The sequence below is a fragment of the Zootermopsis nevadensis genome, unplaced genomic scaffold (assembly GCF_977971745.1).
Source record: "Zootermopsis nevadensis isolate Lab colony 2312 unplaced genomic scaffold, Znev_1.0 Znev_ptg000061l, whole genome shotgun sequence".
NCBI classification, from domain to species: domain Eukaryota; kingdom Metazoa; phylum Arthropoda; class Insecta; order Blattodea; family Termopsidae; genus Zootermopsis; species Zootermopsis nevadensis.
This window is the reverse complement of record NW_028259192.1, coordinates 10,439,233-10,452,326: the sequence shown is the minus strand read 5'-3', so window position 1 is coordinate 10,452,326 and position 13,094 is coordinate 10,439,233. Positions and strand designations below refer to the sequence as shown.

General features: G+C 36.7%; 1 protein-coding gene and 1 long non-coding RNA gene across 5 annotated transcripts in view; one reads left to right on the top strand and one right to left on the bottom strand.

Moving 5' to 3' along the window:
- LOC110838343 (carbohydrate sulfotransferase 5) overlaps positions 1-13,094 on the bottom strand; it is an 89,441-nt gene that overhangs the window by 42,063 nt on the left and 34,284 nt on the right. The window lies entirely within an intron of this gene.
- On the top strand, positions 4,428-5,889 carry LOC147871195 (uncharacterized). The gene is made up of 2 exons (XR_015532621.1): positions 4,428-5,473; positions 5,613-5,889. It is a non-coding gene; the product is annotated as an uncharacterized LOC147871195 (long non-coding RNA).

The following is a 13,094-nucleotide window of genomic DNA, read 5'->3' as shown; positions in this document are numbered from 1 at the left end:
TTTCTGGGGCGATATGTTTTGACCACTTAACTAGTGTTTTCTTACGCTTAACCGAGGCAGTGAATCGAATCTGACGTGGTTCGTAACGGGACTGTAAACCATGAATACAGAAGTCAACACCAGAAATTCCAAAGCGCATTAATGACCTCGGATTTAAGTAGGTCAATGAGTTGTAAAAGTGGCAGCTACATTTAAGTCACAAAATCATACGTAGCCTAAGACACTTTAACCGCAGGGTGACGAATCCTTTTATTATTACCGAAGTAAAATAAATAAGACCTAACTGTACTGAATCTCTTTATAAGAATGAAATATTTTAGCATTCACCAAGTCATGAATGGGAAGCATTTTAGTCAAAACACAATCTGAAGTTCTCTACCAAGAAGTAGACGACTGCGTTCGAGGTAATATTAGCTGTTTATTAGGATCACACGATTCACAACGGTCTATACATTAGTTTAGTTGTCTATTTATCTGCTCATGCGCTGCACACGGAGTTAATGGGGTAAGAAACAAACAGATTAAAGTGGACACTAACAACTAGTATGAACTGCGGGTTACAGCCACGTTTCCTGACGCTGATTTACTTTTGCTGATATTCGTGACATGGAGATTTCCCTATGACTACTACATGGCATTTCTATGCATTATTTGTACAAAATGCATAAAATAAACAGAATATCTAAAGCACAGGTCTTGCCTGTTCATCTCCGTAAGTGACCAACAGATTTTCATCAAATTTTGAATTTAAAACATACATTAACATTTACTAAGGCATGTTCAATTTTGGTCCTAACTGATTCCATATAACCTCTATTTTACATAAACTTCAAATCGCTTAAAAAAGGTTCATTGTATAGTATATAACACAAAATAAACATCTCATTAAAATCTATAAATTTCAGATGACATTTGTCGATGAGACGTATATTAACAAACTACGAAATTCTATGAGCAGTAATTATTCAAAAAGTATAGTTACACAGCTTGTCAATAAATTTTCCGCTTTTTATGTAATCCCAAAGTCCACCATCTGTTCACAAGTGCAGAACACGGATCCCAACATTGAATCTCAAGTCTATATCCTGACATCTCTTTCATCATCCATTTTAATAATATTGACCTCTACGTACCCCAAGAGGCCTATTCTATTGACGTTTTCCGACTACAATTTTGTACGCATTTTTCATTTTCCCCATGTTCCAGTCATTTCAGCTGCCTTAATTTAATAATCCTCATATTTTATGGAGATAAGAAATTGTTAAGCTCTTCACTATGCAAATTCCCCCAGCCTCCTATTGCTTCGTCTTTAACCTTATTCTTCAATCGAAATATATTTTTCTCCTTCGACTAAGAAATTAAAGCATTCCTTTTGCCATTAAAATTTGTCTACTGTTTCAATGCCACCAATACCCCCCCTGCATTCTGAATGAAACCAAAGTTTTACTATGTAAATTCTCTTAGTACCGAATTAAACGAGCCCGCCATACAGAGACTTCTCACATTCCAAGTTCCAAATCTCGGGTCATTTTTCCGTTGTTCAGTTCGTGCCAATGATTTGCCCGAAACCATGTGCAATATATCGTTACATATTAGTTTTTTTATGATGAGAAGTTCATACAAAAATATATAATCTAAGACTACGTAGTGTTTAATTTTAGTGTGATTATCAGTGACAAATTTTGTGCCTGCAATTAATGAATAAGAGTCCAATGCTATGTGCAAAATCATATAAGACGCATTTGAAAACTCTGTTTACTCTGACGAACTGCTGTAAACTATTCCTTTCGTTTTCATTTGGGTATTAAATAATCGTTAATGTCTGGATATAACTCAGAAAACCAAGCTGAAGGCTTGCATATGTTACGATTTCCCGAAAACGCTTGAAGGAAACGGTAAATACTTTGAAAACGTAGTATCTGTATTTCCCGCATCAACGGTCACATAATTTGAAACATGAGGTAAATGCAACGTTGCCATTTATGGGATCAGAGCAGTGAGACCGAGGCCCCGCTCTTCAAAAAATGGCAACGTTACTCGTCCCACGTTGACTAGTCGTTTTTCAGCTGTGCATTAACTATTGTGATTTATTAACGTTCGTGTACTTCATACATTAATGTGTTTAGTTCTTTAAATATAGTATATATATATATATATATATATATATATATATATATATAAATTCCAGTCACAATTCTGATTAAGAAATTCCTTGGCCGTCGGCATCAATTCAAGCGAAAACAAAAATCCCAGATATCCGTAAACAAAGTGAAAGGATTGTGCATGATGTTAATACGTTTTCAAACATTTGAGAACCCAGGAGATCAAGACATCCAACAACGAATCCACAATTAAATAATAATTAACAGAATAACAACGCACTTATACTAGAAAACTGCTCGTTAAGAATGATGGGAACATCTAAAGTAGCTCATCTAAATATTACTTAAAAATTCAGTCCGTACCTTAAAGAAAATACCATTTTTCCATTACTGAGACCAACTGGTCAATGCTGTTTAAGGAAATAATCCCTGTTTATATTAATAATCACACGAAACCATAAGTACAAACTACAGCGTTACTGATTGTTAAAGCAGGTGGCACATATAGTTACCACTTGGCTTTAAAGGGTTAATGCTCCCTTGGTTTGTAGAATGTCCCGAAGGCGGTGTAGATGTGGCAATCAGCCGAAGATTCAATGCTGTGGTCGTGGCTTTAGTGGTTTTTCACTATATGTAGTATTTTCGTACACCACGACTAAATTCGTTTTACTGACAACACTTCAGGTCTTCCGCTAAGCTACCATTCCTCCAAATTTCGCTTGGTTTGTAAGAAATTGCTGCAAACTTTTGCACTCCTAAAATTGTTTCGAAATGTCCGCTGTTCGATTATAAGAACCTCAGTTCAGAAATACTTTTCACTAAGAACATCCGTTGTTCAATAGTACATAAAGTCACTTTGTCCAATACCAGTCCTTATCTATGAAGATGTAGCCAGCGAAGGTATACAGGCAGCTAAACGTTTTAATGGCTGGAATAACGGTAATTACAAACAACAATCAGGGAACCTGCAGTTACGCGATTCATTACACACCGGAAATGATACTTCAGATAGATCACAAGCTAAATTATTCTTCCTAAAGAGTATGATTGTAGCGGTAAAATGTACTCAGCTAACGAGATAAATGACATAAATAACAGTAAAGACGAAGAGTATCATAAAAGAAACACTGTCTGCGCATGCGCTGAACTTCATTATTTGCTGGCGATGCAAAACATCCTGAGTACAGTGTATACACAAAAGAATGGTGCAACTGTGACTGGCGACTCATTTTTGGATATGTTGGAAAGCTGGTTGTTACCCCAACTGAATACCAATTATGACGATTACATTCTACAACTGGACGGAGCTCCCCCCCCCCCCCCCCCATTTTGACAGGAATGTACGAGTGCTTCTCAATCGTGTTTTTCCACAGCGCTGGATCGGACGTGCTGCTGCAAATGGAGACAACAACCTTCTCCCTTGGCCACCCCGTTCGCCAGATCTTACACCGTGCGATTTATTTCTTTGGGGGTTCGTTAAAGACAGCGTTTATGTACCACCATTTCCCACGTGCATCCATGAACTTCGTGATCGGATAACGCATGCACCGCAGGCCATTACAGCGGACATGCTACACCGGGTCTGGGATGTGTCTCGTGTGACCCAGGGTGCACACATTGAAGGATTGTAATTAACGCACGAGAAACTTGGACAGTTGCCGCCGCTGACGGTGTTTGTTGTGGCCGTGTAAGGTGAGAAATAATTTTTTTAATAACTTTTAAAACCGCACCATTCTTTTGTGTATACCCTGTATATGTTCCCTTATTGAACTTCGGAATGAAACGATGATGAACACGATGTTGTGTGTATTTAGTCAAAGACTTGAAAGATTCAAAGGTACAAATGTAAAGTATGATACATTCAATATCATATGTAGAATTATTCATATTTATTATACTGGTTTTCAGAGGACTAGTTATAACTCGAAGAAGTTGGTAATACAATACAGTTCGATGCAGTTCCCGAGTTCTGCTAATTCTAAAACACGAACAAACAAAAATATATAATGATCGTCGAACTAATATTATGTTGGATAGAACTGGTCTAAAAAAATAAATATATTAAATATGTTAGCAGAGAAACCTGTCATCTGGAATCTTATTATGTTGGATTCTACATTCATACTTAATCCTAAGTGCATAGTAATACTAAATACACTGTAATTAATTATAAATTTAATAAGGTTATTACAACAATCAGTAGGCCTATGCCACAAGACTTAAATTGTTAACTTATATCTTAATTGCGTCATGCTTGTGTTCTTCAATACAATAATTTTATTCACCGTCTTTACAGTAAATATATTAAACAAATATCAAATCAAATACTATAGTAGATATGTTGATGATATACTCATGATTTATGATGCAAAAAATACAAATATAAAAAATGTTTTAAATGAATTTAACAACATAAATCAAAATATACAATTCACTTTAGAAACAGAACAAAATAACAAATTAAATTATTTAGATCTAACTATAATACGAAACGAAAATAACTTCGAATTCAAAATATACAGAAAACCCACAAATACAAGCACCATAATTCATGCCTCTTCATGCCATCCAAATGAACATAAACAGATGGCTATTAATTACTTAATAAACCGAAAAAATACATATCCCATAACCACAATAAACAAACAAATTGAATGCAACATAATAAAACAAATTCTAATAGAAAACGGATATAATAATTATGAATTAAAACCCAAAAATAAAATAAACAATGTAAACAACATAAATGAAGACGAAAACGAAAATAAACAAAACAAATGGGCCACATTCACATATATAGGAAAAGAAACCAAATATATAACAAAAACATTTAAAACAAATAACATAAAAATAGCATTTAGAACAAAAAACACAATAAAAAACATCTTGAAACAAAAGCCACAAATAGACACAACAAATCAATACGAAAAACCAGGCATATATAGGTTAAAATGCAGTGATTGCCCGTTAACCTATATAGGCCAAACCGGACGCACCTTTAGTCAAAGATATAAAGAGCATATTACAGCAATCAAACATAATAAAGATCATTCAGCATATGCAAAGCATATATTAAACACAGGACATACATACAACAAAATAGAAAAAACAATGGACATTATAAAAATAATACAAAACAAGCGACATAGAGACACCATAGAAAAATATCATATACAAAGAACACATAAACAAAACCTTGCTTTAAACGACAGTAACATCTACACGAACAATCCGATATTTAACATTCTACAGTCCATCGACCCAACCCCCTAAACAACTTTCACCCAATATATATAGCCACACACGATACTCATAGCTTAGTTGCAGTCTACCGTTCCGTAATATCGGACACGCACCTCACACACAACCCGGTATGTTATAATACTTTAAATATTTTGTGATTACTTTTCTTTTGCTTGTATTACGATATATTTGTAATTCTTTAAAATTATTCCATTTCCTATGTCAGTAGCCAGGATCACGATATGAAAATTAAAATTGATTTTGCAGATTTAAGGCATCCAGGCGCAGCCTTCAAAATTAAATGGAAGAAGCCTGGAGGTTAAACAAATAAAATCTAACGGGTAGAACAAAATCAGTATACGCAGAGCAGCAGATGCAACAGTTTTTAATTTTGATTGATAGACCTGACGATGATGGAATGAACATCGAAACATGTCGTCATTTTAAAATGTAACAATATCAAATGTTGAAATGTTATAATTTTATGTGATTTTAACAATCTATAAGCTTGTGTAAAGACGGTGAATAAAATTATTGTATTAAATTGTTAACTCACTTAATTCGATGTATCTCGTCTTACAGACTAACAAAGCAAATGTCAAGATGCGAAGAACGCATGCAAAGTTTGTATGTACCGCGGTCTTGTTGATGGGGAAATATACGCTTATAGCATCATAGTGCCTCTCCAGAACGTTTGAACTAACTGGCAATTTTATTCAAACTTCTTACGAATATAAAATATAACGATACTTGAGGCATTTTAAATCCCGTCACCAACGATGCGAACATGACGACATTGTGAATTAAGGATGTAGCGAAGAAGACACTAATGAAGGTCCGAGTTAGTTGCTCACATATTTTGGCCTTCATGGAATTTCATACCAAGAAAGTAAAGAATGGATAGAAAAAATACAAAAATGAAACAAAGTAAGGCAAACGAAAGACAAATGAACAGACGAAAACAGAAACAAAACAAACAGAGAAACGAAGGAGAAAAGGAAATTAACAAAATGTGGGGAAAAGTGGATCTATTTCGGTTATTAGTGCAGTAAAATCCGCCGATGTGTCTGTGAAATACCGCGGGTAAAGCCGGCTACACACGTACATGTATACCTGTACGTGTGGAGCCACTGCGTCCGTCAACGCCTGGCAGTCTGGACCGACAAAGGACACGCGCTGCCTGCAACTCGGAAAACGCAACCCGCACAACATAGAAGTCGACGACCAAACACGAGATCGTTACACGTGGTTAGCAAAATATTCATGACTTGGCCATGTGACTGAACTGATTAATGGAGAATGATGGTGCTTTCGTTCTTGTGTATTTATTTATGCTGTATCGAGAGCATGGGTTATTTAATGCCGGGAGAATAATACACTTGAGGAAGGAACTATTATTTGTATGCAGAAATTTCTTGTGTTGTGATATCTTACGGTATTAAAAGTTCTGAAGTCTGAAACTCCGCTATTCTAATCTAGAAATATTGAGCGAAGCATTGGGAAAGACCGAAGGTGATTTGAACATCAGTGAGAGGCAAAAGTTACCACAGATCTACCCTCCTTTAATTTAGAGAAATGACAACGGACGAACTTAGTAGAAGTTATCAATACGTATTATCATTCAGTAAATTAACACACAAAGAAATTCAGTCACGCTTAGTTAATTCAAATTAAGACCTACGATATTACCATATCAGTCTTTGTGAATAGGCATACGCGCCTTGTAACCTTTCATTCAAATGAATTTCTTTGAACGTGTTACGTGCCACTCAGATTCGGACAAGAACATACGATATGCTTATAATTTCTTAGTATTAGTAATATCAACAAAACTAACTTCATAAACCTGCAAAATACTTACATAATTCCTTCAGCAATGATAATCTTTAAAAACAAGGAAATATTTTATGTACATTATTTTCTGTTTCCGAAATTCAAAGCAATATGTGCAACTGTACTTACAATTATATGTATTATTCCGTTTGGAAGCTTTTCTTTTTACGACAGCTGAGAACTTTGAATGTAACAAGCTAAATATGTCTAGAGCCGGGGTCGGCAAACATTTTTTCTAAAGGGCCAAATAGTAAATATTTTAGGCTCTGCGGGCCAAGAGGCAAACTCGGGGGTATTTATGTAGGTAAGCCTACTTATGTAAGAAGAAAAAACCAAGTTTTAACAAATTTATTGAACAAAATGTAATGTAATAATAATAAGTAGACTACAATTGTTTGAAATACAGTTCTACTAATGAGAAGAATGGAATTGCCTGTTATGAGATAACATTTCACCAAACTGAGGTTTAAATTCATTACTCCCTATCATCAAAATTGATTGTAAATGTTCATCCGTTAATGCTGACCTGTATTGAGATTTTACACATTTCATCTTTGAAAATGTCTTTTCACACAGGTAGGCGCTGCCAAATACAGATATAAATCCCCGAGCATATGATCTTAATTGACCGTATTCATCGCTTGGAAGACATTTATAGAATTCTGTTAGATTCTTCTCTTGAAATTTCCTTTTTAGCATGTCATCACACTGCAGATTAATCACTTCCAATTGAAGGTTAGGTGGAAGCTTCTTAATTGTACAGTCAAATAGATTATGAAATATGGAAATGTCTTCTGCACTTGCATCAAGATCCGAAAAACGCTGCTGGAACTGTAGTTTGAGTTCATAAAATATATCCGTGAAATTTCAAAGAATTAAATATGTAAAATCTGTTCTTAGCTCGCGGGCCGTACAAAAAGAGGCGGTGGGCCGGATTTGGCCCGCGGGCCGTAGTTTGCCGACCCCTGGTCTAGAGTTACACCAAAGAACTTTCAGGTACTGAAAGCTGGCTTAGCCTAAATAACGCACTAAGATAGACTATCGTATATAATTATTAGTTCACAATTCTATGAACGTACTTACAAAAACGTAAGCATCGCCAGTTGTTTTCCAAATATTCTTCTTAATATTTTGGGACGAGCTGAGGAACGGTTCTCACCATTTGATTCTAAAATAAGACGTTATTGTACTGCGAGGTGACTGAATCAAACAACACGTCGCCGCTGGTAAAACAAATCCAACAAACGGAAGTGAAACTACATGCATAAGCAAACTGCAATCTTCTCAAGGTTTCAGAACTGATGACAATACCAAATACTAAGAAATTTGCTACACTGTACCAATGTTTCACATCATCCTAGTTGCTTTTTAGTTATTTAACGACATTGTGCCAACAGAAGAGGTTTACTCAGCTCTCTGCTAATATCAGAGCCTTAAGCTACAATTTCGTAAAAACTATTTTCATGTCGAGAGGCTGTTTCTGAAGCCTCTTCAACTTTCTCACCGTTCCGAGGCGTTAAGACATGCAATTCTTGTGAAATACCTTGACGACAGTCTGCATAAATGCTCTTCATCTTTTATATATTTTACAATAACTCTGTTGTAATTTAATGTGATTAGTTACCTTAACAGTGCGATTTGACAGGCTGCATTTCTGAACTACGAGTAGGCTACATAATATGATCGATGTTGTTTACTTACTAAACAGCCCTCTTAGAAAATTAGTTCTCGTTTGCTGTATAACAAGTTAGCACTGCAACATGAGGGTTCTGAATGATGAACACATTAGCTGCTACTAAACTGATGTTTGTTCCTGTAGTAAACTGCCGTGTAATTTTCATGCATTCTATTTAGGACCACTGCGAAGATTAACTGCACAGTCCCTTGAGATATATCACAAGACGTTTTGTCTGTTTTTTTTTTCCTTAGCGTTGACATAAATTGTTACCTGTAGCAACTAAAACAAAATTTTACGTTATTTTTCGCCCTAATCGTAAAATTAGTCACGCGGTCCTATTATTTACCTGCGAGTTTAATGCAAAAATGGTACAAGACGGAAAAGAAAGATTTTGTACCACATTCATTCTTGCAATTGGCATTACAGACGGATTTAAGAATTGCATTACACTTAAAACAGTGTAAGGATTTCACAGGTTCCGTTACCTACCAAATATATACACAACCAACACCATAAAGTGGTCAATGAGAAGCTGATAGTTATTGAGCTAGTCAAGACATTCAGGGTATTTTATGGAACCAGAATTTTCATCAGCGTGTTCACAAAAGCCTGTCATTGAACGTTATATCCAGCCAGATGAATCAATACACACGTCCAGTATAATTATTAAGCTACGGACTGAGAGAAAGGGGTTCGATTCTCTGCAGGGTGAAGCTCCGTCTTAGCTACCGCGCCCACAGATTTTATCCAGTGGTTAGCGAAGGTTATTTCCCGAATGTGAACATGACGACTCACCTCCATCTAACGCCGAGGTCAAAAAAGAGTGGAGATATACATCCACTCCGACCACGTCAACTGGTACTCAGTTTAAGCATGTTAAAGATAGTATATGAAAAACTTCCCCGGTATCGGTGTAAAGGGGTAGCTTATAACAGAGTCCATGTCCTCACAAATAAGTTTCGCAGATTTAAAATGAATTACATAAATGTCATCATATAATTAGACACCAATTTAAGAACTATTGCTAATTGTTGCCACATTATCGATCTGTTTTTTTTTTAACTTTTTGGGCTCTATACTCTGGCACTGGAGATTTTAAAAACACTTTACGACAAAGCCTTGATTAAGGTTCTAAGAAATACATACTAAAGAAATGAATATATAATAGGCTTATTATTCTCCTCAGTATATTGTTGATTATATACCATGAAAACGATCTCACATAAAAGTTGCATAAGTCGTGAAATCTACATTTATATCATGTTCCTAAAAACGTGTACTTTTCAGGCGAATTTCTTGTGGTCCCCAAAGACCCATTACAGAACTAGATTAAATAAAATTTATTGCACGATTAACCGTATCTAGATACATGATAAAAGTTCGACTTGGACTTCACGTAAAACATGAGTTAAATTAAATAGGTCGTTAGAAACAAGAATGAAATTCATCAGAAACTTATAGCCTGTATGTTCCACATCGACGCAAACTCTTTATACGCTTAACTTGTAGCTTGGATGACAAAACAAAAAGACGAACATTGAACATCATTTGTGTGCTCAATGTACGAGGTGCGATCGGAAGGTTTCCAGACTGCGCGTATAAAAACCCGTACACTTATCTCAGGTATTAAATTCATCCATCACCCTCGAAGTAGTTCCCCTGGGAGTGAACACAACGATCCCAGCGCCGCTGCCAAGCCTGGAAGCATCCCTGGAAATCTTTCTTTGTCAGCCTGTCAAGCACCATCTGCGATTCTGCCTGAATCTCTTGCCAAAGACTCGCCAAAACGGCTAAGGAAACCTATGAAATGCTAAAGCAAGCATTTGGGGAGTCCGCAGTGGGTCGTGCACAAACTTTTGTGTGACATTCACGTTTTAAAAATGGCCGAACCTCTGTCGATGATGACGAGCGTTCTGGACGACCATCTTCGAGCACAACGCCCGAAAATGTTACGAAGATTCGGCAGGCCATTCACGAAGATCGACGTCGTACCATCAACGACTTGTGCGACATTGTTGGGATAGGCTATGGGACCTGTCAGCTGATTCTAAACGACGGAAGCGGCCGTCAAAGTGGCGCAACCACAACTGGCTGCTGCATCATGACAACGCGCCAGCGCACACCGCCCTCAAAGTTCGGCAGTTTTTGGTCTCAAACACCATGGCCGTCATCCCGCACCCTCCTTAGCTCCGTGTGACTTCTTCCTCTTCCCAAAGATGAAAATTCAGCTAAAGGGAAGGAGATTTGAGACGATAGAAGAGATTCAGGCAGAATCGCAGATGGTGCTTGACAGGCTGACAAAGAAAGATTTCCAGGGATGCTTCCAGGCTTGGCAGCGGCGCTGGGATCGTTGTGTTCACTCTCAGGGGAACTACTTCGAAGGTGATGGATGAATTTAATACCTGAGATAAGTTTACGGGTTTTTATACGCGCTGTCTTGAAACTTTCCGATCGCACCTCGTATGCACAGAATACGAACTCTTTGACAGTAACAGACCATATAAGTATGTTTCAAGACGACTCGTTCACATATTGATACAGCATACTCAATTACCTTTACACTCTGGAAAAGAACCAAAATGGCACAGTGTTCCACATCACACATCCATACGATTACTTTTAAGTTCCAAAGTGTTTATTAAAATCAATCTAAATGTTTCGGTAATATCGCGCCCTTACATTTCAGACAAATTCAAAAAGGTCATATACGTACTGTCTAATTAATTCGCGATGTGGATCCACATTTGCAGTCCTATTAACAACTCAAAACATCAACATTCTGTTATTACAACTCTCATCCTGAATATGAATAAATTAACCAAAATCAACCTTTTAAAATGCAGTGGTAATTACTCGTATATGTACTTAATTACTTTAACGATCAATAATTGTGTATTTTGTATTTATGGGTCTCCTGTGATTCGATGCAATAAATTGATCTTGGTAATGGTGAAGTGATGTGTTTTGTTTGCAGTATGGACTGATTTCTCAAATACTATTTAGACGGGCTTCGGCTTCAAATAGCTAAACGCTCCACAATCTGTTTTCTTCGATACCATAATTGTATTTCGCTTATATTAATGTGTTGTGATGAACGTTTTTGAACTAACTAATCACAAAGCTGGAGATAAATGTTTAATATGAATATGAAGAAAAATGTATAATGAAAAGCTTTATATTTATTCTGCACTTAATACTGTAGGATAATCAAATTAATGATTAGATGAACAGGGCATAAAGAACGCATTGGATTAGAAATGCTTGTGAAGTTTTAGTAAGAAAACCTGAAGATATTACTTGGAAGATTTAGTCATATATACGAGAACAATATTAAAACGAATTTTAAAGGGACACGGTGAACACGGTAATGAAACGTTAGGCTCCATAAACGGGGGGTAATTAATTACTAATTCAGAGACTATTTGGGGGAGGGGGGAAGTTTGTTGGATCATTAGATTTTTTGTACCATCCCAGTCCTTGCTGAAACTAGTAAAAAATTTGCGAACTGATTTACATTAGAAGTGCAGTCCAGCACAACATTTTGATCTTACGACTCATTAACTTCTGATTTCAAGGTAACCTTGGGCTACGTTCTAAACGATTATGGGGCCCGTCCAGCCTCCAGTCCTATATATACTGTGGGAAAACTCCCAACTGCAATACCACCAAATGGCGAGGCTGATCGCTAGAGCCTGTCAGGAGCCGAGGTTAAGAATAAACCGAGATTTACCTTGACGCCTTCATGGATTGATATTGTGCACACAGTGAACTTTGGTTTCATTTATTTTACGGCATCCACCTACAAACTTGCTTAATAATTTTAAAAGCTGTTCGCATAGCTTTAATTAAAACTGCGAACACGAAACGTATGCTGATGTAAGCAGTACATTTCCATGTTCCTGTAATCACAGCGTCTGCGTGCTTTATACTAGGCGGCCACCAAGGTTACCTGACTTAATTCCTTTGAATATCTCATGACACGAATAATATGCCTAGTGGGTTAGATCACGCTTGGTAGGATTTGGCAGAAACTGACTACCGTTGGGACATCTGCAGTGTTACGAAAGAAACCCATACAGAACAGTGGTTCCCAAACTAGGTGGCGCGCACCAAAGCGACGAATGCAGAACAGAAAGTTATGCATATAAAAATAACGGAAAAGCCTTTTGCTTCAAAACAAAAAGATATCGACCGTTTATCCACTATTAAAAAGCACAGTTAGTAACGATTGTGTAACA